The 27069-nt window shown below is 44.6% G+C and overlaps 1 pseudogene; it reads left to right on the top strand.

Annotated features, from left to right (window-relative positions):
* Window positions 1-18326: 18326 nt before the first annotated feature.
* Window positions 18327-18462, top strand: LOC120399689 (annotated as a pseudogene).
* Window positions 18463-27069: the final 8607 nt, after the last annotated feature.

Raw genomic sequence — 27069 nt, 5'->3', positions numbered from 1 at the left:
CCCAAACATTGGTGGGGCTGAGCTGAGCCCAGCTCCTGGATTATTGGTGGGACCTGGGCCCCACGGGCCCATATAACTCGCCGCCCCTGAGGACGGTAGGTAATTCGATCTAAGATACTTCGACTTCAGCTACGTTATTCACGTAGCTGAAGTTGCGTATCTTAGATCGATTTCCCCCCATAGTGTAGACCAGCCTTGAACGATCTGAACAGAACCTTAAGGGCCCAATCCTCACAAGTACCGAGAGCCCTCAATTCCCACTGACTAATGTATCTCGCAGACCCTTGCTGTTCATATATAAGCTTGCTCATCTTCAGTGGTAAAATAAACATTATCTTAATCTCAGCTAACTGGAGAACTTTTAAAGACCACACACACACACACACACACACACTATGTTACACATGTTCAATTCTGTTCCATGTTATTGGAGCCCTCTGATTGGACACTTGTAAATTGATTGCTTTCCTCTTTATTCTGTAATTATAAGGTCTCCATTTGTACCTTTACATCTCCAGTAATCAAGAATCACTGCTGATTATCTCTGAGATAGTCAAAGAAGCCATCAGTCTGTCATTTTGATGATGACCTCAATCAGTTCATTTCTTTTAAAAAAGAAGCAAAAAGCTATATTTGGTGCAATGACCACTCAGACATTGAGCACTCACAACCAACTTAAAAGTACCTATTGTTTAGGAGCTTCAGAACATTTCTTGAATGCCAGACATTTATCCTGCCCTTTTATTTAAAATGAACCTATTTATGTTTTGACACTAGGGTTGTAGCAGCAAATAGGGTGCTGGAAAATGTTGAATTCTAATAGATTTTAATTCCAGAATTAGGCACTTTTACATGTTTCAATTGATAATATAAAATCTCATGTCCACTCTTGTTTAACATAAATATGAGCATTTTACCTTAAATTTTCATGTGTTCACTAGTTTGAGTGGCTGAACCTCAGACACCTAGGGCCTGATTTTCAGCAGTACTGTACATCCACAGCTGAATCTGTGAGTGCCCAGTACCTCTGAAAATGAACTATTAAATATATTTAAGATTTGGGCACCCAAAATGACCAAATCCTTTTGAGAATTTTGGCCTTCATTTATACTAATGAAAACATCCATCTGAGCACTTGGCTGATTCATTGTGCCAAATCCTGAAGACTATACTCAGCCCTGTCTCAGGAAAGTCTCTCATTGGTTGCAATGGAAGTTTGACTTGTGTAAAGACTAATCATAATCTGAGTCCTAGAAAACATCCCCTCCTATGGAGATATCTATGGCAGGAAGCTTTGGTTAGGAAAACTGTGACATTTCTTTTGCAAGGGTCTTCTGGAATCACTCAGGGGAGAGAGAGGGAGTAAATTTTGTCCCCTCATTGAATGGATAGGGGGTGGGGTTTGTCTGTCCCCAAAACCTGCCAATCTCCTAAGATTAGTGTAGATCTCAGCAGAACTGATTGAGGCATAGAGCCATCTCCAAGGAGGCCCCTATCTCCATTCTGGCTCTGGTGGTCTTTTTGTTCCTGGCACTGCATGCCCAATGGAACCCTGCTACCGGAAGGCAATCCTTTGGCTATGACTCCTCGTGAAAGTCCCCTTGAAGGGAATTTATCTAAGCATGGAGAGGATCCACAGGAAAAAGATAATGCAGACTTGAGCTGTGTTACCCCTAACAAATATTGTAACATCCTCAGGACAGTGAAAAAATACTGTGCAACTCCAATCTCCTTCCCCGTTGCCTCTTGTTGCTGTGCAGAACCTAGGCCTCATAAGGAGCTCTTGGAAAGAGGGTGAAGGGGACAGTAAAATGTAGGTTTGAAGAAAGAAGAATGAGGGATAATGCCATGGAGGCAACTAACAAACCCCCCTCAATATCCCATCTACACACAGTCCTGGCAGATAAAATCAGAGACTGAATAAGGAGTTTGGGGTTTGTCCCAGTGTAAAATTAAATTCTAGAAACTTAGTGCTACTAATATAGTTCATTCTTGTGAATCAATACAATTCTATTCTGTTAATTTGTGTATTTGTTTAGCATATATACCTGGAGATATTAGCAACTTTTAGTGCATCACCAGCAGGGCTCACACAGGCCAGTTAGTGCACAACACTCTGGTATGCACTCAAATTTATACCCCTCTAGGGCAGCCTAATGCACTCTGTAGACATGCCCTGAGGTCACAGGTTAAATCCAGACTTAAACTGCAAATCTACATTATTTTCCCCCAATAGCTCACTGTACACCATGACCTTCCAGTTTCTGCTAGTATTAGAGGAGTTCACTCCTAAGCAGTCACACTTTCAATCACAGTGATCAGGTTATGCATGATGATTCCCCAGGTACTACTGCATGATTAAAAGAATCATTACTGCTCTTCCCTTTTCCTCCTTTCACACTATTTCTTACTGATTTGGTAATGGTAGCTGCATAAATGTCTTTGTGTCTTTCACTGTCATCATTTTGCATTTCCCTACCCTCCTTTTTGCATAAGGTAAGATTAGCCTAATTATCCAGTAATAAAGATACATGTTCTGAGACTGGAATGAGATGGACCTGAGAGGTTTATACATCAAGGTTACTTTTACAGTGGCTAATACTGATGTGGGTAGAGTATCTTGTACTTTGCTGCCGTAGTAAAGGAATGTTCCCCAGCCTATCCTCCATTTAAGGGGACTCCAACATTCAGCAGTATAGATGGATAATTTACTATTAATAATTACTTGTTTCATGCTGACAATGAGCTCAGTACTGTACAGTACATAACATGAAATACAATCTCTGCTCCAAAGAATGTACATAAGAATCAGGGTGATAAAGCGCCATATTGTGTATTTAGCAATAGCTGAAAGATCTTTTTCTTGGATATCATTTTTTGTTGATTTTTATTTTAAAATATACACATTCTCCTCTGCAATGTGCCTCTTTGCAATCCCAATTTAGTTTACCTTGTTCTTCATAGTAGCTGGCAGTGGGGAGGGTTATCTGAGCTACTACACTTAGTCCATATATTAAGACTAGGACAATTCTGCTGTTGGCCTATCTAGCCATTGCTCTATTTGGGAAAAAAAATGTTAGAAAGGAAAATTAATTGTAAAGTAATTTCCCTTCAGCCCAATTATGAGTTTGATTCTAAACCATTTGAAATCAACAGACAGACTCACAATAACTTCACTGGGGTTTGGATTAGACCCTAGAGGCACTATTGACAGCTAGTGAACTCCACTGTTGATTACAGCACAGTGATCCTGTTTTCCAGAGGAAATAATCATGCAGGGACAGCTGCGCCAACATTTCCCTACACTTAAACAGTTAGGTGTCCCCCATTGATCCAGCCCTGCTTCCCCACCCTTCCGCAAAATTGCAAAACTAGAGACTCTATTGTACTCACACTTGTTTAAAAAATGAATGTAGTATTCAGTAAAGGTGAAATTCCCTGTTATGCAGAGGAATATGCACCACTAAAGACTTCAAAACAGGACTTAAATGGGACTTACATGTGTACAGGCTTTCTACTAGCCTTTTGCACCAAGGTGAATTTCACACTTAGAGCCCAAGACTATAAGCCTTATTCATATTACACTAAAAATACATTTTTAAATAACATAATGAAGGTTACAAAGTCAAACACTCAAAAGTTAGGAAATGCCAGAATTAAGGTGGTCTGTGAAACTTTCAGTTATCCCCCTTGTGTGTATGCACCATTATAAAGTCTTTAATTACATAATTATATATTTCCACAAAAAGACACGTCCCTTATACAGTGGGCACCCCCCTGTCAAATTTTGAATCCCTGATCCAAAGTAGAAGGGCACTACAACTTTTCAAATGAATGATCAGCCGACCTTTTTAACATAGGCAAAACAATGCTTCTCCCCACCATACTCATTCACCAAAATGGAGGAATTGTTTGGATGAAATTTTCCAAATTAATCAGCCTGATGCACACATTCAGGATGGAAAATTCATCCAAATGGTTAAGTCTGCCCAAGTTATAAATAACTGAAAATAAGGTCTTATAATGGAAAATGCTGGGCAACTTTAATAATAGGTGGTACTACCAGCCCCCTCCTCTACTAAGCATCCCTTTCTCAGCTGAGTTGTTCCATTGACTTCAAAGGATCTATCTGTGTGAGAAAGGAATACTCATATGAATATGGGTATCAGAATTGGGCCTTAGAAGCGTGTGACTGACAGATCAGGTTACTGAAATCTTGTGTCTTCAGCACAGACACATGGGCAGAGGATATTTAAGCTTTCCCACACTGCCATAAGGGGACCCACCTTGAGATGCTGAGATAATTCAACATTCATGCCCAAATTGCTCATTCAACATGTAGCTTATCTAGTGACCCTGAGACTGCCAATGAGACTGTATTTCAGTTAGTTCCACAGTGATGGTGGTCACCAGAGACTACCAATTCATTCTGCATAGGTCACTAAATATATCTCATGTTTTACAGCTGTTCTCTTTCACCCACATAAATTATTACCTAGCTAAACTACTGACTTAGTAATGTTGGATGAATCTTATACACACACGTATGGGGAAACAGTCTAATGATATTAGCTAAGGCACTTACATCTGCTTCTTTGTGCTAATACTGCCTGGCATCTGTGAAGGCAGAACTGGTTCTCATCTAGGATGTTAACCTCATTAATTTTTCAGATAATCTCAGAGCAGAAAACATGTCTCTTATCTACTGCTTTGTTGTATATGTTGTCAACAATAATATTGATCACTGTTTTATTAGATAAACAATTTGGAATAGTGCTAATTTTCAACTCTTTCAATGCACTGTGATACTTACAATACAGCATATGTGCACATACACACACATACATGTATAATCAGTATGTTGGCAATCTATGGACAATAACTAAGTCAGTTTACTCCTGGCTAACAGAAGGAACTATTATTTGAAAATAATTAATTTATAGTTATTTAATTGGATTCCATAACAATTTCAGTTCAGCAAGATGACAAAGAAGCCATGCTGTATTTTAGATGTGTTTTCTCTGTTTATTAGCTTTTCATTTTCATTTGCACTTAAAATTTTGGCACCACAACATTTGCTGAAATAAGACACCAGTTTTTCAATACATGCCACCTATTGTGTTATACTGGATGTTCTCATTATATTTTTTTCCAAATAATCACTAATGTTTATGTGAAAATGTAAGATTTTCAGTATTACAGCAGACTGCAAAAGTATGGTCTCCTGGCATTTTGAATTTTAAACAGGATGTGTTGGTACCTCGTTACTAGAGGATAATTGGATTTGGATAGACACAGTCATGGGGATGGTACTTCTTGTGCCTTTACATTTTCTTTTTTCTCTCATTCTGAAATAGAATTCACAAAGGGCTAGATTGTTCACAGTGAATCAGATTTGGGTTTAAATTGGAGATGGGTGGACTATTCACAGCAAATAATTTGTTCTACCAATTAAACCTTTTTTTCCACGATAAATTATCCATGAAGAGACTTTGATTTTTCTGAACTTGTTTGTTATTCAAAATTGTTTGCAAACATAAGTCAGCCAATGTATTGTTCTCAAACTATTTCCTTCCTCTGTTATACCTGTGGTGGAGAGTTGGGATAGGCAATTCTGGAAACTAAAATGAAAAAGTTGCTGCAGTAGGCATAAACCAAGGCTGAGATGTTCGGTCTTCATTCCATTGGTGGCATTTTGTAACAAGTCTCGAACATAAGGTGTCTGACAAAGGATCTGGGCTCTGGTTCTTTGTGTCTTGATGTTTAATGCAAGATTGTTGGCTAATAAAGTTAGTTTCATTAATGGCTTGTTATGAGCTGACTTTGCATATATAGCTGAGACTTGATTGGATGACCCATCATGACTGCTGTTGATACCACTGTCTGTAGACAAAGTTACTGCTTAGCCTGAGACAAAGTAGTGTTATAGAGGTGGTGCAGCTGCATATTTTTCATCTGATAGCACATACATTAGACCTTTTGCGATGCTAGATCTGTGCGTATGTGTCCATTAGAGCCAGTCAACATTTTTCAAATTATTTTTTCAATTGAAAACTGCACGTTACGCACATCTCTTTTCCAAATAAATAAACAAATAAATATATATTCACTGTTTCCAAAATACTAAATTTTCTAACACCATTTTAAAAAAAGTTTAGAACAAAAAACAACAAAATGACTAAGATGACAAAAATCATTTAAAATATTTAATATTTCAAAAATGGAAATGATAAAAGGAAAATGTTGATGAGAAATTTTGATAACATTTTATAAAAAATGAAACAATAATTAAGACATTTTTGTCAGTCTTCTCCTCCACACACACTTTTCATCAAGCTCTAGTTTCCATCTTGTGTGGGATTACTACAATGGAGTGAAGATGGATTCTGGCTGGTGCATACTGTCATGATGAGAGGAGTTGCTCATGGCTGTGAGCAGACTGTCAAGAAGCAAAGCAAAAATCCAAACTGATTATATGTTCTATAATTAGTTTCACCAACTCAGTAGCAAGTGTGAACTCCTAAAACACCATAACAATCTTACCATGGAATCAGACAGACCCATTGGGCCCTCCAGTGTAGCTCGCCATCCAGTAAAGCTTGACTTTGAGATATATGGTCATTTACACCAAAAATCACATCAATATTCAGATTACTCCCAGTCCCAAAAGACGAGTTATTTACCCCCCAGGTCAACTGTACTCCAGATTTCAAACCAAAATCAACACTTGTAGCCAGTCATGTAATAAACTAGCTATTAATTAGGGGGGAAATGAGATTTTTTTTTTACAATGTTAAATACAAAGGTAAACATGCACACACAAATCAAGTACATTCTTAAATAAAAAAAGTAATAGCTGTTTCTATAAGAAGCAAGCTTTTATGTCCTTTAGGGCTAATCCAAGCCATGCAACTTGGGGCTAGTCTACACTTACCTGCCGGGTCGACGCGGTGAGTTCGACTTCTCGGAGTTCGAACTATCGCGTCTAATCTAGACGCGATAGTTCGAACTCCCCGCGCGCTCCGGTCAACTCCGGTACTCCACCACTGCAAACGGCAGTGGTGGAGTCGACCTTGGAGCCGCGGACTTCGATCCCGCGGCGTCTGGACGGGTAAGTAGTTCGAACTAGGGTACTTCGAGTTCAGCTACGCTATTCACGTAGCTGAACTTGCGTACCCTAGTTCGACCCCCGCCCTTAGTGTAGACCTGCCCTTGGAGTGCTCTTGTTTATGTTTAGGAATGTTTCCCCCTCAGAGTCCAGATAGCATAAAGATACCAATTTCTCTTTAATGGACATTTTTATTCCCTTCCCCCTGCATTCAAACTATGATGGGATTCAGGCTTGTCCACTTACCCTTTTCAGGGTGTGAGGGTAGTATTCAATGAAGCATTGGCCACAATGGCCTGTCTGATGTCTGTAGACCTTCTGTTGGGGGAGGCGATATCACCTCTTGTGGTGGACTAGCATTTTCACACTTGGTAATGCTTCTCCCATGACTGTAGGGAATTTATAGTCTTAGCAAACACTTTTATAGCTACAGAGAAAATATTTAAACATTTATTTACTACATGAGGTATAGATATTATAAATAGGATTAATACATGCAGCATTCTACAAGCATCCTATAAAGTCTAAACACATTCTTATAACTCTAATATCTACTCTAACAATGCTAACACACTGGTAAACCAGACCGGTTTCCAGCTATGCATTTGTCAGTGTTCAGTAAGGCCCACGGACTGCCAGAGTCCTGTTTGGGATTCCTACAGAGGGGTGAAGATGAGATTATGGCTGGTGTATACATTACCCTGCAGCTATGGGAAAGGATGTCCTTGCTGGGCTGACTAGCTTCTTCCCTGATGTGACACTGGAATCACTGAAGCTAATCATTTCAGTGTTCCTGTAGCTGATGCTTCTTCTGGATCAACTCAGGATTTCATGGTTGCAGTATTGACTGATAGAACAGAGCACATTTTGACTCTAGAAGCAGCAGGGTTGGCTACCTGATTGCTCACTGGTCTGGGACTCAGGAGACCTGTTTTCTCTTCTCAGCTATGCCACTAGCCTATTGGATGACCTTGGGCAAGTCACTTCACTGTTTTGTGTCTCAGTTTATCCATCTGTAAAGTGGGATTAATTTGTTAAGTGCTTTGAGAGCTACTGAGGAAAAGTGTTCTGCAAGAGCTAGGTAATATTTTTATATTACTATTTAGACTAGGGACAAATGTCAGGGAGATGGAGATTATACCATTGTCATATACCGAGTTTTACACGTTTAGGGCCTCAATCCATCAAAGCACTCACACGTATGCTTAAAAACTTTATCTCACATTGTAAATAAAAATCGCCTGCATCAGGCCAGAGCTTTCTACTGCCATGGAAGGGACAAATACCGACTCTAAGTTACAGCCAGTATAGCTACATTATTCCCTGAGCCCTGAATTAGACTGTCAAGAGACAGATTAGTTTCACAATGCTCATGATGTGATGTTGCAAGAGAAATCCTGTTTAATATGAGATGAAATGGAAGTTCAGCCATTCAGTCTATGAGTTTGGCTGAAGATTGAATGGGACATATCTATCATTCAGTTGATGAGTGAGCGACTCTAAGTCAGAATGCCATTCATACTTAATAACACCACAGCATGATGGAAACCTAGTTGACTGTAGATTATCAGTCACACATTCTTGGTGGGGTAGGCAGGGCTAGTTGCATACAGCTGTTTGTCTCACATTTGGATTGTAGTCATAGGTCACCACATGTATGTGTGCACCTTGTACTCAATCTTTCATAGGTAATTAGTTTTTGGGATAGGGTTTCATATGTAGTACAGCACTTCTCTTGCTGAGATCTGCTAGCTGTCATCTTTTGATTCTCTCCTCCAGGCACATGTTGGAGGTGTGTACATAGCAAAAGGCACAGATTCTTGGGCCATAGCACTCACCAATGTACTTCCACCTGAAGAAGGATGCAGTGCTGCCTCATCCTGCCTCCTATTTTTAAAAAATCCAGTTATACTATAAAAAGTACTTGAAGTTTTTTCTCTGGCCTCTACATTTTAACTATGTATACTTCCATTCTTTAAATGGGGGGGGGGGGGAAGAAACAGAATTAAATTACCTTGAATATAGACAACTATTCAGGTATGGTGTATAATAGATATTTGGTTTTATTATTAGTGAAGGTCATACAGAAATTTTGCTTTACCCAGTTGGCTTCTAAAATATTGAAGGTTAGAATTATTTCCCCATTTCAGAAGTTCAAGAACAGCACATAAGGACCAAAGAATGCTCCAGTCTCATTAATTAATCAAGTCATGTCACAGCAGATCTTGTTAATCCATCCTCAGAGGAAACTCAAATGATGTTTCAATTCTCTATGCAAGAATAGACAGAACAGTGAATGGTGATAATGCTATACAATTACAGAGATATGGGCAGCATTGGTGCCACCAGAAATTAAACTAATTTTTTTTCCCCTCCAGCATCTCAAAGATTTTTTTTTAATTTTATTTTATCTTTGTGAACTAATCCATTCAAAGGACACTAGAAGAATTTTATGTTGATGCTGAATATTCCAAGATGTTGGTATAAGGGACATATGAAAAAATAAGATGAGCTATTAAATTTTAAGACACTTTGTGGTACAAGACTGAGAAAAATGTTTTGCCCATTACTGTATCCATTTCAAGTAATGAGAGAAAAATGTGTATGTTGGCAGGGTTGGGTGGGGTGGAAGAAAAGTAAAAGTTGCTATGTATTTTCTTCTAGTTAGAAGCCCTCTTTTTCTAGAGTAACAAGAAGATACAATAACTAAGTACAGCAGTTAGGTTAGCTGAAGTACTGTAGCTTATATTTCCATCCTTAATAAATCTTGAAACTCATATACTTGACAACCTAATACTTAAGACTGTATTTAACTTTTAGCATATGCGTAGTTCTACTTAAGTCCATGAGGTTCCATTAAGGTCCATGGGATTATTCAGGTGCTTAAAGTTAAGCATGTGTTGAAGTAGTTATCTGGATTTGGGCAATTTGTAGAAGCGAGCCCCCCCCACACACAGAAAGTGTGAGAGAGAGAGTACTGAAGAGGATATGCTCTATATATTGCTGAGTACATTCACAAGTCTCATGTGGGACATAAGTGCTGCAAAGTCCTTGAATTGGCCCTGTGCACATGAGTAAATTTCACCTGTTATAAAGCAAGTATAAAGCTGTAAAATAATAAAAAATCCCAGTGAGTGTATCATTGATGCACTGATCACATTTCAGAGTCTATATCCAAACTTAAATGTTCTTTCCCAGCCTTGCCTAAGGCTTTCTTATACAGTTGAAATTAGATATAATTGGGCAGTAGTGTGGAATGCTGTAGTAAAGAAGACATTCATTCCAATGTTAAATATGAGAAGAGCCCAGCCCTGATGACAGTTTTACATGGAAATGATCAATATGCTAAAACAGAGTTGCATCTACAGCATGGGTTTGATCCAAAAATCATTGATGTTAAAGGAGAGACTCCATCCAACTTCATCAGCTTTGGATCTGACTCCAAATGAGTTATCACTGTTGAAATATAAGATAAAATCTTGGCCACAGTGGAATTGATGGCAGAACTTCTATTACCTTCTATTCTATCCATAAATCTTTCACAGAGAGTTGTCCATAATCTACAGACTTAAATTTCTCTCCCACCTATCACTTCCACTGTACAAGTCAAATTCACCTGCATTTCTTCCATTAGTCCCAATCTTTCTAAAACAGCTATTGAATCCTCTGAAGCCCTGTGTCATTTCATTCCAGTACATTTGTCTCTTCAGCAGAAACAGAACTGCATAAATCATGCAACAAAGTTTCTGTGAGTACTTGTTCAAATTTGTAATGGAATTCACTTTGGCTGTGCTTATATCCCTTTTGTATTTGTATACTGCAAATATTTATGCAATTGAGTCTTCGTGTCATGACTGTTCTTGATGGGTGAAATTCAAACCCCACATACAAATACTTACTGAGTCCAAATTTTAAATTCACATTCGTGAATATTCTCACCAGAAATCCTTGTACACTCCTCTAATCAGGGACCAAAAAAGCAAAAAACAAAAATAAAGCAAACAAACAAACAACAACAAAAAACATGTGATATATGTGACCAATCAGAATTTACCAAGATCGCTGAAACAATTTAGCCAGCTGGTGTCTCTGGGAACAGCCTAATTGACTTCAGTGATTTCATCAGCTAAGGATCTCAACCAGTTCACTGTGAACAAACCCATACAGTTTAAACATTTAGCAGAAAAAGCCATTGAAAACCTATAAAAAACTGAACAAATTTGAGAAGACTATGATCAGCTCCAAGATGTTCCACGATTAGAAAATGAGACTAAATATGTTGCATAATTACTCACTGTGAACAATTTACTCAGTTCGGTTCAGGTGGCCAGTGACGTATTTGATGTAGATGTCCCTGGACCATTTTATGGTGTCTGAGACCATGAGGCACTGCATGAGCCATGCATAGTGTTGACCGATCCTGCAGGTCGGCAGCACGTACTCGTTGCAGGGGTCCCAGGCTCCCAGGGCTCCAACAATCAGTACATTCATCTTCACCTCATAGCCCTTCGCTTTCAGGGTGTCAGCCGGGGGGCGTACTTTTCCAGCTTACAAGCTTGGGCTTCGTGAAAGGCCAGAGTCCTGTTCTCAAAGGACATCATGACATCAACGAGGATGATCTTTTTCTGGGCCTCGTTGGTGATGATGACTTCAGGTCGCAGCCGGCTGTCAGTACCGGGGATGGAGCAGTTCACAGAGACCTCCCCATGCACGGTGTGATAGCTTTCACCAGGTGGTTCTGGATGGCATTGTGGCACAACTGCCAGGCTCTGGAGTGGGGTTTGCAGCTGCACATAATGTGAGGCAGGGTCTTGTTGGAGTAGTCGCATTTCCTGCAACACTTGTCTCGATTCCTGTGGTGGATGGCTCTGTTGAGTGGGACGCAATTGAGCCGGGCACAGTGGACGAACTGCCAGTCTGTGAAACGGGTGAAGCTGTCCTGGTGAGGAAGTGGTTGCTGGTGTCCCACTTGCTGGTCAACTCGAAGGCTTTACCCTGGTCCAGTTTATGCTTCAGGGTTTCCACAACAGCAAGTGGATGGTGGCCTTCAGGGTCCTCTTCAGCAAGCCCCTGGCGCTCGGGGTAATGATGGTGTTGTTGTCGGACCTGATCTGTGGCACCAGGACTCCCAGCTCCTGGCACTCCTCGCACCACTCCCAGCGACAGCCGATGCATTTCCCCAGGCAATGTGTGACGTTCGAGCGTGGGACCACAGTGAAGCGAAGTCGCGCCTGTCCCATCCGGATTCACCATCCAGGGAGCCACTCAGGAAGGTGGTGATGTCTTGGTTGCAGGGGGCTCTGCCGATCCACTTCTTTGTCATGTCACACACTGTGTTCGCCACAATATTTCTTACCGTGGCATCAGGACACATCAGCAGGTGGAAGGCGAGGGTGATCACCGCGACGTCGCACAGGTCACCCATGCGGGGGACATTGGCGTTGCCATGCCTATGGGCGATGTAGACCAGCTTGTTCCTGGCTCTCTGGGGAAGGAACAGCCACTTCTTTGCCAGCTGCCGAGCTATCTTGTCTCCCTTGTTGAGGGGCACCTTTGCCACGACAGATCCCCTTAGGACGAATGAGATGCGGGGGGGATCAGGAAGGTGTTCAGGGGGTTTATCTTCTGCCATGGTGTCAGCAGGGAGGCATCAATCTTGGTGGCATCCTGCAAAATCTCCTGGATGGTATCCTGGGGTGTCTGCCGGATACGGAAACCCATCGGTGTGCCCCAGTGCTGGTATGACTGCCCCTCTGTCAGGGGGATGACAGGCTCACCCTGGATCTGGAACCCCGTTGCCTGCACCAAATCCCTTTTGCTGCCATCAGTGTGGAGAGTTGTGCACTTCTTTTAATTGAAGCGGAGCCCCATCCAGTTGGCAGCTCAACTGGTGGCATCTAGCATACTTTGGAGGCTCTCTGGGTCAGCCACAGTCAGGACCAGGTCACCTGCATAAGCAAGGTCAGCTCTCACTGTGTAGGTTGAAGCCATTTGTGCTGTTGGAGTTTGCTCACATCAACAGCTCCATGGAGAGGTTAAAGATTATGTGGCTGAGGGGACAGCCCCGCTTTACTCCGCTCTGGATCGGGATCTCGGCGGTCTCCCCTTCAATCGAGCAGATGGTGGTGCTGCACCCCTCATACAGTACTCGGATCACACAAAGGAAGTTCTCTGGCATCCCAAACTGCTGGAGCATGGCAAAAATGTGGTGGTGGGGCATGGACCCACAGGCATTAGCCAGGTCGAGCCACGCTACCGCACACTGCCTCTGCGCCCTTCTGGCCATTTGGATGGTGGTTTGGAGGACGAAGTTGTGTTTGTAGCATCCCTCGCAGGACATGAAGCCTTTCTGGATGGAGCTGATGGCTCCTCTGCTCACCGACCACTCTGTGATCCTCGAGGCCAGGCAGCTGGCATACAGCTTGTACAATGTAGAGCAGAAGGAGATGGGCCTCCAGTTGCTGGGGTCGTCCTGCTTACCCTTCTTGTACACCAGCACCATTGTGGCCTTCTTCCAGGAGCTGGGAGTCCAGCAGAACCACTTGCATTGGTAGAAGAGCATGGCGAGGACCAGGCAGCCGGGGTCTCGCTTTTTCAGGAGGCTGTAGGGGATACAGGATCTGTGTTTTTTGTTTTTGAAAGTCTGGCCATCACTTCCTTGGGCATAAAGTCAGTCTCCAGGACATCTGTGTCGTCGACACAGGGCAGGGGGCGGAGGCACTCTGGGCGCTGCATGTCGTTCCGGGCTATGCAGTCAAATACATCATTGAAGTAGCTGTAGAGACGCTCAGACAGGATCGTGCAATAAGATGAGGGCCCATCTAGGATCTCTCTCATGGCCTTGGAGAGGTTCGCCTGGTACAGTTTTTGGATCCTGGAAGCTGCTGTTGCATCATAGTGGAAGCTGCTGTTGCATCAGAGTAGGCATTCTATGAACAGGCAGGGCATTCTCCTGGTTCGAACTCCTCCTGGGAGTGATTTCTGCAGACAGCTCTTGGGTGAGCCTATCTACGAGGAGGTCAAAGTCATCAAAGGAAGCTGCTGCTTGTAGCTCCTTGGTCCAGGTGGTCTGCCATGGTGTGGCAGCCCTCATCATCGGCCACTGGTCCTCAGGGTCCTCGACCTCGTCCAATGCAGGCTTTGAGTCTGCTGCGTGGTCAGCCTGCCATCTCTCTTGTGGGTCAAGATTCTCTTTGGTTGGGTGCTGGGTGGAATCTTTGTGTTGCTAGTAGTCGGAGAGATGTGGTCCGGCTCGGGGGTTGCTGGGACACAAGTGGCTGCTGCCTGGGTGGTTGCTGCTGAAGCATGAAATCTCCTGTAGGCCGTGTCCTGCAGGATGGACTTGAGGCCGTACTGGTCCGTCTGGCAATGAAGACCTGGTGCTTTGGTGTGGAGGTGGGGCTGGTCTCTCCAGTGACGGCTGGAGTTTGTAGGGTGGTCTGGGGTGTGGAGCTGGCTCCTCCGGTGGCTGGAGTTCGCAGGGCAATCTAAGGGCTGACACTGGCTCTGCTGGTGACAAAATCTTGAGCAGCTATGTGCGGTGGGGCACTGATCCTTCTAGGGACGTGCTGGACAGGTGGCGAGGCAGCACTGTGTCGTCTCAGCGTGGAGATATGCTTAGTGATATGCGAGGGTGAGGCGGGCCCCCTGCTGGTGAGGACCTGGGTGATGTTCCCCGACGAAGCAGGTACCTTGTCGATCGCAGCATCCTGTTCAGCTTTTCCTGGCAACTGGGGCAGCTTGATGGCAGCTTGCAAGTTCAGCTTTCTCTGAGGATCAGGAGCAGCAGGCCGCCATGCAGCAAGAGGGCTGGGAGCCAGAGCAGGAGACTGTGTTGTTCCCTTGAGGCATTTCGTGTAGGCGACTTGGTGTATCTTGCATTACTTCTGTGTCTCAAAGAGCAGGCTGCAGAGGTCACAGCTGAAGGCAACCCACTTGCTGCGGCATCTCTTCAGGTGCCTGGTGATGCCACCAAGGAGGTGGAAGCTTTGAGGTGGGGAGCAGATGGGGCAGATGAACACATCCACAGTGAGGGGATACTGCAGGTAGATGGTGTCCTCATTACCTTGCAGCGGGGCGGGGGGAGGGGCAGTTCCAGCAGCATTGGTGGTATCGCTGGCTGGTTCTCCCTGATGTGGGCAGGTGGGGTCAAGATATCCAGCTGCATGGGCATCCAGCAAGGTCCTGAGGTCCCTCTGGGTGGTTTCTGAGGCTGGGCAGGTATCCAGTGAGGCGCTGGTGACCCTCTGAGTGGTCTCTGGAGCAATGCTGGTCCTGTCTGTGGAGATTCCTCCCTGGATGGTGTGTACAGCAGAGCGAGCACCACCAGTGTCAGGGTCCTGGGCAACCAGGGGGGTGGGAGTGGTTGCCTTGGAGCATCTTGCAGCTGGAGAACTGGGGAGCTGTTTGTCGACGACTGCTGGAGAGCAGGAGGACATACCATCGGTGACTGGTGCTGCTGGAGAGTGGGGGGGACTTTTCCCTGGCATCTGCTGGATGGGGGGCTGTCCCCCGGCAGTTTCTGGAGAGCAGAGGAGCTGTCCCTCAACTGCTGGTGCTCCCGGGGAGAGAGGGAATGTTCCTTCTGGTTGTGATGTCCCAACAGAGCAGCCTCAGGATGCAGGATCTCTCTGGAGCGGCATCTCGGGGTGGGGGGGATCCTCCTAGGAGACACCGTTCTTCCCCTTTGTGCTGCTGGTCTGCGATGTCCTGGAGACACAGAGAATCTTCTTCGTAGTCATTGTTCAAGAGACCTTCCATGAAGCAGCAGCAGAGGCATTACAGGGTGCAGCTGGCAGTGTCTCAGGAGCAGAGAGAGGATTTTCTTCCAAAGTATCACCAGCGAAATACATCTTCAAAGCAGCACTGATTTTTTTAAAAATAGCAGCAACAGAATCCATCTTCAGAGCAGGTGTTGCAGGTGTCCACCAAAAGAAATTAAACTGATAAAAATAGGTACTATACTTGATTTTAGCTCTGAGTAGCCGAGAAGTTCTGTTCAGGAATACTACAATTGTCCTCCTTCTTGGCCTTCAGACCAAGTTTCCTTAGCTGCTGCTTCCAAGAATATCACTTCAATCATGACTAATTCATTAGCTTAATCAGCTGCCCCATTCTAACACACTTAAATTTAATCATCCAGTTCCTTCATTCCTAATTGTTTCCTCACTGGGCGGTTTAGGAACACAAACATACAGCCTATCCAAATGGCCCACTGATTACATAGTTCCGTTACACCAGGTTCTGATCTCCTTCTGTATCTCCAGCTAAACAAAGTCCTATTGAGGAGTGGGGTAGCAAATTCCAAGAAAACAGCAGGGTACTGCAAAGCCTAGTATCAGAGCCAATGCTAGGTATAAGGAGACTAAGGGTATGTCCACACTACCCGCCGGATTGGCGGGCAGCAATCGATCCAGCAGGGATCAATTTATCAGGTCTAATCTAGATGCAATAAATCGACCTCTGAGCACTCTCCTGTCGACTCGTGCACTCCAGCACCGTGAGAGGCGCAGGCAGAGTCAACAGGGGAGCAGCAGCAGTCGACTCACCGCGGTGAAGACACCACGGTAAATAGATCTAAGTACGTAGCTATTATACGTAGCTGTAGTTATTTACGTAGCTGAAGTTGCATAACTTAAATTGATTCCCCTCCCCCCCCCCCCCGGGGTAGACCAGGGCTAAGCAATTGCTTACGGGTCCAAGCAGCTATTTGCTTTTTCATAAGAACTTGCCTATTTTAGTATTGTGCAATGGGGGAATATTCCTGCTTAGAACCCTCAATAGGCCAGTACCACCAATGCCTAATGTTGGTGATATGTAGATTGCACTTTCCCCTATGAGTGAATTCTGAGTTACACTAAAGTCAATCTGGACCAAAATCGTCTTTGATGTAACCCCTAGATTACCATGGAATCACATTGGGTATATATTTTGTCCTTATACAGAAAGTGCTGGTATCCTTCCTCTGTTGCTGCCTCCATTAATTGCATCTCAACAAACAGTCTATGCTTTGTTGGTTGGCCCTTTCCTCAGAAACTCCTCTGGGTCATTCTCTTTCACCCCCTGGCCTACAACCCTTTTCCATACTCCAACCCCTTCAGCAGCCCTGCCAGTCTTTCTAATTTGGGCATTTATACAGGGCTCACCATTGTGGAATTGGAGTGCTTGATTTATTCTTCTTGCCCTAACCCTCATCTACCTCACACTCCAATTAACTCACCAAACCCTTCTCTAGCTCTTCCTCAGGTGTGTGTGTGGTGCCTCACAACAAGCCTCTTTTATATAGTAGGCGAAGGCCCAGCAGCCAGTGGAGGGAAGAAGGGAGCCACTTGCATCTGCAGCTCCCAAGTGACCTATGACTGGGTTGTAAGCACCTCAGACAGTCTGGGATCCATGCCTTTGTCCAATTCTGAAACTAGGCAGTGGGTACTCATCTTTCTGGCCATGTCACACCCAAATGCCACTGAATGTCCATCAGTATGTGTACTCCAATCTTCCCCTCTGAAATTCTCAGGAGAACCCACTTTTTGTTACACCTTTATCTAAGCACACAGCGGGGACTTGTGTACACATGGTTGTTTGAAAATGTAGTCCCTAACCTGGGTGTGCGACTGAAATAGGCATAAGACCCTTACCTACCTTCTATGGGTGTTATAAGTCTTACTGAAGTCATGTTTTCAAAGTGCATTGAAATCCACAGGTACAAGGCACCATAAAATATTATAAACAAAATCTGCTTGTGACACAGTGTATCCTTGGCAAGGGTCTCCTGTTCTTTGCAAACAGCTCCCAACTCTGACCTGACAAACTCATTACATCAAACATGTCCTACAGGACATTTGTCCATGGAGAGTAACATGAATGGTATCTACACAAAGCTCATAACTTGTCAAGGTCATAATTTGTGAACCACTGTGAAATGTATACAGGTAATATTTAAGAAATACTTTATTGGTATTGAAAGTATATTTTATGGGCTCTGAATAAAAAATAGTCTCCAGGGTAATGTGTCTCAGGAATTACCCATTCAATTAAGAGGGTTTCATCACCCTGCTCTTGGAGATCCAGTGAGGTAATGTAAGGTTCTATTGTCTGCCTTTGCAACATCCCAGCAACAGTCAATGGAAAACCATCAAAGACAACTGCAAACAATCAAAACCATTTGAAGGTGAAAAGGAACATTACAGCAAGCAAAAGATCACCCTGACTATGAATAAAGACAAAAGACTGTTTCAGTATAAGTGTAGTATCTGTTCTCATCAGTTTAATATCTGATACGTCCTCTATCTGAGGACTATATATTAAAAGCATGTAGGGAAAGGGATTCTGGATTTATTCACTGAGGGAAACCCTTTAAGCAGTGGGGTGGGGGAGGGACGGGGTTCATAAACATTTGGATCCTGGTTCTATATTTAACCAGCCAGGTCTGCAATGGGCTAAACTTTGTGGGGGAAACTTACTTTATTACATAGGAGGGATAACTCTTGATAAATGTAGACCCAGGTTTGCATTTTCTGATTTTGTTATGTGTTGTAACCAGTTATATCCACCACTTTCTCTTGCTTCTCGTTAAGCCTTTATTCTTTCTTAAATAAACCTACTTTTGGTTTTAAGTGCTTGCAAATGCTGTGTGGTTTACAGGAAGCAGTGGTTTAAGTTAAAGCTGATTAATTGGAGTACACTGCACCTTTGGATGCAGAGGATCTGGAATATCCGTGAGCATCCATTTTCAGGGGCTAGATATCACAGGTGAACTATTCAAAGGGACTCGGACATTGGGGTGGTACCTCAGTTCCAAGCTGCATCACAGGGATCCCATCACAGTAGCTATCCCACAGTGCAACTAGCCACAGAGGTTTTTGGGATGGGCTTGCAATGCCTCATGGGACCAAACATTTTTCACGGGGGAATAGGAACATGGCTTCAACTTCCCATGATGCAGTTTCCTCTCCCCCTTCCTCCCTCCCCCAATATCTATGGGAAACATGTTTTTCACACCTTTTTTTTAAAAAGCCTGGCTTAGCTGTGCATAGGCGATAGCCCGAGAAGCATAGACCCTGCTCAGCTGTGTATTCTTGTTGTGAACATTACAAACACCTCCTGCCTTATCCTGCAGGGTTTCCAGACATGAGACAAGAGCTGCCATGCATAACATTGTGATATCATAGAATCATAGAATAGCAGGGTTGGAAGGGACCTCAGGAGGTCATCTAGTCCAACCCCCTGCTCAAAGCAGGATCAATTCCCAACTAAATCATACCAGCCAGAGCTTTGTCAAGCCTGACCTAAAAAACCTCTAAGGAAGGAGATTCCACCACCTCCCTAGGTAACCCATTCCAGTGCTTCACCACTCTCTGAGTGAAAAAGTTTTTCCTATTATCCAACCTAAACCTCCCCCACTGCAACTTGAGACCATTACTCTTTGTTCTGTCATCAGGTACCACTGAGACCAGTCTAGATTCATCCTCTTTGGAACCCCCTTTCTGGTAGTTGAAAGCAACTATCAAATCCCCCCTCATTCTTCTCTTCTGCAGACTAAACAAGCCCAGTTGCCTCAGCCTCTCCTCATAAGTCATGTGCTCCAGCCTCCTAATCATTTTTGTTGCCCTCCACTGAACTCTTTCCAATTTTTCCACATCCTTCTTGTAGTGTGGAGCCTGAAACTGATCACAGTACTCCAGATGAGGCCTCACCAATGTCGAATAGAGGGGAATGATCACACCCCTCGATCTGCTGGCAATGCCCCTACTTATACAGCCCAAAATGCCATTAGCCTTCTTGGCAACAAGGGCACACTATTGACTCATATCCAGCTTCTCGTCCACTGTAACCCCTAGGTCCTTTTCTGCAGAACTGCTTCCTAGACATTCGGTCCCTAGTCTGTAACAGTGAATGGGATTCTTCTGTCCTAAGTGCAGGACTCTGCACTTATCCTTGTTGAAACTCAACAGGTTTCTTTTAGCCCAGTCCTCTAATTTGTCTAGGTCCCTCTATATCCTATCTCTACCCTCCAGCGTATCTACCACTCCTCCAAGTTTAGTGTCATCTGCAAACTTGATGAGAGTGCAGTCCACGCCATCATCCAGATCATTAATGAAGATATTGAACAAAACCGGCCCCACTTCAAGTGGGGCACTCCACTTGAAACCGGCTGCTAACTAGACATGGAGCCGTTGATTACTACCCATTGAGCCCGACAATCTAGCCAGCTTTCTGTTCACCTTAGAGTCCAATCATCCAGCCCATACTTCTTTAGCAAAGCTTTTGATACGGTCTCCCACAGTATACTTGCCAGCAAGTTAAAGTCAAGGAATAACACATCCACTGCTTTCCCCTCATCTGCAGACCCAGTTATCTCCTCATAGAAAGCGATTAGGTTAGTCAGGCATGACTTGCCCTTGGTGAATCCATGCTGACTGTTCCTGATCACTTTCCTCTCCTCGAAGTGTGTCAGAATTGATTCCTTGAGGACCTGCTCCCATGATTTTTCCAGGGACTGAGGTGAGGCTGACTGGCCTATAGTTCCCCAGATCCTCCTTCTTCCCTTTTTTAAAGATGGGCACTACAATAGCCTTTTTCCAGTCATCCGGGACCTCTCCCATTCGCCATGAGTTTTCAAAGATAATGGCCAATGGCTCTGCAATCACATCCACCAACTCCTTTAGCAACCTTGAATGCAGTGCATAAGGCCCCATGGACTTGTGCTCGTCCAGTTTTTCTAAATAGTCCTGAACTACTTCTTTCTCCACAGAGGGCTGGTCACCTTCTCCCCATACTGTGCTGCCCAGTGCAGCAGTCTGGGAGCTCACCTTGTTTGTGAAGACAGAGGCAAAAAAGTCATTGAATACATTAGCTTTTTCCACATCCTCTGTCACTAGGTTGCCTCCCTCATTCAGTAAGGGGCCCACACTTTCCTTGACTTTCTTCTTGTTGCTAACATACCTGAAGAAACCCTTCTTGTTACTCTTAACATCTCTTGCTAGCTGCAACTCCAAGTGTGATTTGGCCATCCTGATTTCACTCCTGCATGCCTGAGCAATATTTTTATACTCCTCCCAGGTCATTTGTCCAATCTTCCACTTCTTGTAAGCTTCTTTTTTGCATTTAAGATCAGCAAGGATTTCACTGTTAAGCCAAGCTGGTCGCCTGCCATATTTACTATTCTTCCTACACATCAGGATGTTTTTTTCCTGCAGCCTCAATAAGGATTCTTTAAAATACAGCCAGCTCTCCTGGACTCCTTTCCCCCTCATGTTATTTTCCGAGAGGATCCTGCCCATCAGCTCCCTGAGGGAGTCAAAGTCTGCTTTTCTGAAGTCCAGGGTCTGTATTCTTCCTTGTGTCAGGATCCTGAACTTGACCATCTCATGGTCACTGCCTCCCAGGTTCCCATCCACTTTTGCTTACCCTACTAACTCTTCTCCATTTGTGAGCAGCAGTTCAAGAAGAGCTCTGCCCCTAGTTGATTCCTCCAGCACTTGGACCAGGAAATTGTCCCCTACACTTTCCAAAAACTTCCTGGATTGTCTGTGCACCACTGTATTGCTCTCCCAGCAGATATTAGGGTGATTAAAGTCTCCCATGAGAACCAGGGCCTGCGATCCAGTAACTTCTGCTAGTTGCCAGAAGAAAGTCTCATCCACCTCATCCCCCTGGTCTGGTAGTCTATAGCAGACTCCCACCACGACATCACCCTTTTTGCTCACACTTCTAAACTTAATCCAGAGACTCTCAGGTTTTTCTGCAGTTTCATACCGGAGCTCTGAGCAGTCATACTGCTCTCTTGCATAAAATGCAACTCCCCCACCTTTTCTACACTGCCTGTCCTTCCTGAACAGTTTATATCCATCCATGACAGTGCTCCAGTCATGTGAGTGAACCCACCAAGTCTCTGTTATTCCAATCACATCATAGTTCCTTGACAGTGCCAGGACTTCAAGTTCTCTCTCCTTGTTTCCTATGCTTCTTGCATTTATGTATAGGCACTTAAGATAACTTGCTGATTGTCCCGCTTTCTCAGTCTGAGACAGGAGTCCTCCCCTCTTGCACTCTCCTGCTCATGCTTCCTCCCAGTATCCCATTTCCCCACTTACTTCAGGGCTTCGGTCTCCTTCCCCCGGTGAACCTAGTTTAAAGCCCTCCTCACTAGGTTAGCCAGCCTGCTTGCGAAGATGCTCTTCCCTCTCTTTGTTAGGTGGAGCCCGTCTCTGCCTAGCACTCCTCCTTCTTGGAACACCATCTCATGGTCAAAGAATCCAAAGCCTTCTCTCAGACACCACCTGCATAGCCATTCATTGACTTCCACAATTCGACGATCTTACTCAGGCCTTTTCCCTGCACAGGGAGGATGGACGAGAACACCACTTGCACCTCAAACTCCTTTATCCTTTTTCCCAGAACCACGTAGTCTGCAGTGATCTGCTCAAGGTCATTCTTGGAAGTATCATTAGTGCCCACATGGAGAAGCAGGAAGGGGTAATGATCTGAGGGCTTGATGAGTCTCAGCAGTCTCTCCGTCACATCGTGAATCCTAGCTCCTGGCAAGCAGCAGACCTCTCAGTTTTCCCAGTAAGGGTGGCAGATAGATGACTCAGTCCCCCTGAGGAGGGAGTCCCCAACCACCACCACCGGCCTCCTTCTCATGGGAGCGGTGGTTGTGGAACCCCCATCCCTGGGACAGTGCATCTTGTGCCTTCCAACCAGTGGAGTCTCCTTCTGCTCCCTTCTCTCAGATGTACCATCTAGTCCACTCTCCACTGTGGAAAGAACATGAAAACGGTTGCTCATCTGTATCTCTGTTGCTGATACATGGACACTCCTCTTTTTTCTTCTGGAGGTCACATGCTGCCAAATTTCCTCACCGTCCCTCTCTCCCCTCTGCACAGCCTGCTCCAAGTCTTCAGGACGTTGTGCCCGTAGAAGCATATCCTGATGTCTGTCCAGGAAATCTTCATTTTGTCTTATGCAACGCAGGGTTGATACTTGTTGCTCCAGACCTCGAACTTTCTCTTCCAATATGGAGACCACCTTGCACTTTATCTTTCTTCCACAGAACAGAAGCAACTTTGTCTGTACAAACATGGAAGCAGCCATGCTGCAAGCCATAGAACAAAACAATTCCCAGTTGCTACTGGCAGTCACGCAGCAGCTGAACAGGTTGGAGTGCCATTTCTTGTCCCAGGAAACAAGCACTGACTGGTGGGATCACATCATTATGGGGCTGTGGGATGACAAGCAGTGGCTGCAGAACTTTCACATGCAGAAGACCACTTTCCAGGAACTTTGTGCAGAGCTTTCCCCAGCCCTGAAATGCAGCAACACTAAAATGAGACTTGGAGAAGTGAGTGGCAATCGCTTTGTGGAAGCTTGCAATGCCAGACTGCTACGGGTCAGAGGGGAATCAATTCTGAGTTGGTAAATCCACTGTGGGAGCTGTTGTGATCCAAGTGTGCAGGGCCATTAATCGACTTCTGCAAAGAAGGGTAGTGACTCTGGGCAAAGTGCAAGATATAGTGGATGGTTTTGCTGAGATGGGGTTCCTTAACTGCAGTGGAGCGATTGATGGCACACATATACCTATCTTGGCATCAGACCACCTTGCCAAAAAGAGTACATAAATGAAAGGGGTACTTTTAAATGGTGTTGCAAGTGCTGGTGGATCCCATGGGGCATTTTCATAAACATCGACATTGGATGGTCAGGAAAGGTGCATCACGCCCACATCTTTAGGAACACAGGCCTGTTCAGAAAGCTGTGATCAGGGACTTTCTCTCCAGATCACAAAATAACCATTGATGATGTTGACGTGCCAATAGTGATCCTGGGAGACCCAGCCTAACCCTTACTCCCAAGGCTCATGAAGCCATACACCAGCCACCTCGACATCAGTAAGGAGTGGTTCAACAATAGGATAAGCAAGTGCAGAATGGTGGTGGAATATGCTTTGGGATGTTTAAAGGGTTGCTGGCAGTTTGGTTACTAGGTGAGATCCCAGTGAAAGCAATATCCTCATTTTTATTGCTGCCTACTGTGTGCTCCATAATATCCACGAAGCAAAAGGATAGAAGTTTCCGCAGGGGTGGGCATGGATGCGATTAGGCTGGCAGGTAATTTTGAGCAGCCAGATCCCAGGCAATAAGAAGAGCCCAGCAAGGAGCTCTGTGTCTCCAGGAGGCTTTGAAAACCCATTTCACTAATGAGCCACAGTAATGTGCATTGTGCCTTCCCATTCCATCCCCTCCATTGCCTCAGTTTCCCTGAAATTCCTGCCCCCCCCCAACCCTCATGCTTGGAATAAATGAAGAGTATTTAATTCTTGAAACATTGACTTTTATTGCACAAACATAAAGAAACTGAAAGAACGGGAAAATAATTTAACCTTGGCCAAATGTTGTGATAAAATAGGGAGGGGAGAAACCAAGTCAGCTTCTCTATGAAAGCACAGAAGTCATTTCAATCAAAGGCCTTTTGTTCTTAGTATTCTCCCCCGGTGTTGAGCAGAAGGAATAATGCACCTTCCCTCCTACCCCCCACCTCCTGGAATGTTTGGGGAAGAGGGATTGGAAACAGGTCAATGTTTGCAGGCCACTGGGGTGGGCAACAGAGGGAGTCTAGCCTCAAGCTGTTTTTCTTGAAGCTCAACCACATACCTCAACCTGTCTGATTGGTCCATCATAATCTGCAGCATCTCATCCTGTGTGGCACGCTCATGATCTCGGGATGTTCTCCTGCTTTCCATGTCTATGTCCAGTTTTTCAGACAATGAAATCATCCAGGCTCTGAGTTCCGTATCAGCTGTACCGGAGGCATTCATTATCTTGTTAAACATGTCATCACGCATTCTCTTTTTCCATCTTCTAATCTGCTATAGCATCTCTGTCGGTGTGGCAGTTGTGCTGAAGGCCAAGTTTTCCACTGTAACACATGCAAACCACAAGGCAGCCATTGTCAATGCATACCCTGGGTCTAGTCCAAGGTTACTATTTAAAAAAAATACTCCCCTTATTACACTCAATTGCAAGCCAGAATATAATCAGTATCCCTAGCTATTCAATGAACTGCTTCCAGCCATGGTGAGTATGGCCCAGTGGCGTGTGTGATGGTCCTTGTGCTGCAACTTGTGGGAAACCTGCATCACGAGCACAGATGGGCAGGTGGACAATGTGCCCTCCCCCTAGCAACATGGACATTTCTTTGAGACCAAGAACCAGCATTAATCATCCTAAATTGCAGTCTTTGTCCAAGGTGGCTCTGAGGGTGGGGTGCAGCCACAGGAGAACACAGGAATGTCCCCCTCCTTTCATTAACACTGCTGGTAGCAGTCGCCTTGAGCATGCAGATTCTGAGGTCAATGCCAATCCCTGCCACCCAAACCATTGGCATGTTAGGGAAACAGAGGTTGAGGGACTTGGAAATTACCATAATGGGGAATTACATGCTCTTTTGTTTTCAGTGTAAGCACTTATAATGAAAACTTCCATCGTCTCCCCTAGGTGGCCCTATGTGATATCAGTCTCCTGAGGTTAGCAGATGCTGCAAGGGAGCAGAGGCTGCAAGCATCTGGGTACAGACCTGATCCTTATGCTGCTATGCTGTGTACCGCAATGATGCATAAATAATTCTCAAATGGTATGGGAAAGTGTCCTACCATCATGGAACAAATAAGGCAGCCCTCCCCAGAAACCTTCTTCAAAGGATTGCAGAGTACCTCCATGAAAGTTTCCTGGAGATCACACATAGTATTTTCCAGGGGGCACCCTCTGAATAGCTGGAGTGGCCGCTGGGAAACAGATATCACTGTACCTCACCTTTTCTTCATATTAAAAATAAAATATAAGAGCATGTAACCCCTGCAGTTTGATCGGAATAGCATACTCACTAGAGGTACCTTCCCCAGCACCACATTGGCTACCATGCTGTTCTCTGACTGGCTGAACTCCTCCAGGATTAAAAATAATTCTTGGCTCTCAGGAAGACTAGATCCCCTGCTTGCCTTTCTCCTATTCTCCTCCTTCTCCTCCTCGTCTTCCTCATCCAGAATGTCCTCCTTGTTGGTGCCTGAGGGGGCCTGGGACTCCAAACTCTGGGAAGTATCGATGCTGCATTTGGGTATAATGGTTGGGTCACCACCAAGAATCGAATGCAGCTCATTGTAAAAGTGGCATGTCTGTGGTGCAGAACCAGAACAATTGTTCACCTCTTTATTTATTTATTTATTTATTGTTACCCCTGCCGAAGTTTCTTTGATTTTCATGCGGCACTGGTACATGTCCCTGGTGTAGCCCTTCTCCCCCATGACCCACACAATCTTTTTGTAGATGTCTACATTTCTTTGGCTGGATTGGAGCTGTGGCTGCACAGACTCTTCTCAGCACAGACCAATAAGTTTCACCACCTCCTATGTACTCCAGGATGGAGAACATTTGGGGTGTTGAGTCGCCATGATCTGCTGGGCTGCCGAGCTCTCCAGGCAGATCAAACAGGAAATGGAAATTCAAAAGTTTCTGGGGCTTTAACAGAGGAGGGGCTGTTTTCTGTGTACCTGGCTGCTGTGCAGTGCAGTTGAAAATTATTTGCAGAGCGGTCACAGCGGAGCATTGTGGGACACCTTCTGGAAGCCAATTCAGTCGACTTACACAATGCTGCATCTACACTGCCTCTCTTGACCCATCAGCATCGAATTAATGTTACAGGCAAGTTAGGTTGGTGGAAGGGACCTGGTAGTGTAGACGCATACATTAGTAGAACTACAGAAGCTGCCTTACATCAGCCTAAGTTTGTAGTGTAGACCAGGCCTGAGTGTCTGAAGGGCTGGCAGCATCAGGGAGCCGACACCCAGTTACGACAAGAAATACTGCCTGTCACTGGAGACAAGTGGTAACAAGGTTACGCACAGTCCTGGGTACCCTTGGAACTGTCATATTACTCACAGTCCTGGGTACCTTTGGAACTGTCATGCTGCT

The sequence above is a fragment of the Mauremys reevesii genome, linkage group 2 (assembly GCF_016161935.1).
Source record: "Mauremys reevesii isolate NIE-2019 linkage group 2, ASM1616193v1, whole genome shotgun sequence".
Lineage (NCBI taxonomy): Eukaryota > Metazoa > Chordata > Testudines > Geoemydidae > Mauremys > Mauremys reevesii.
The sequence above is the reverse complement of the archived record's forward strand: the minus strand, read 5'-3'. Positions and strand labels throughout refer to the sequence as shown.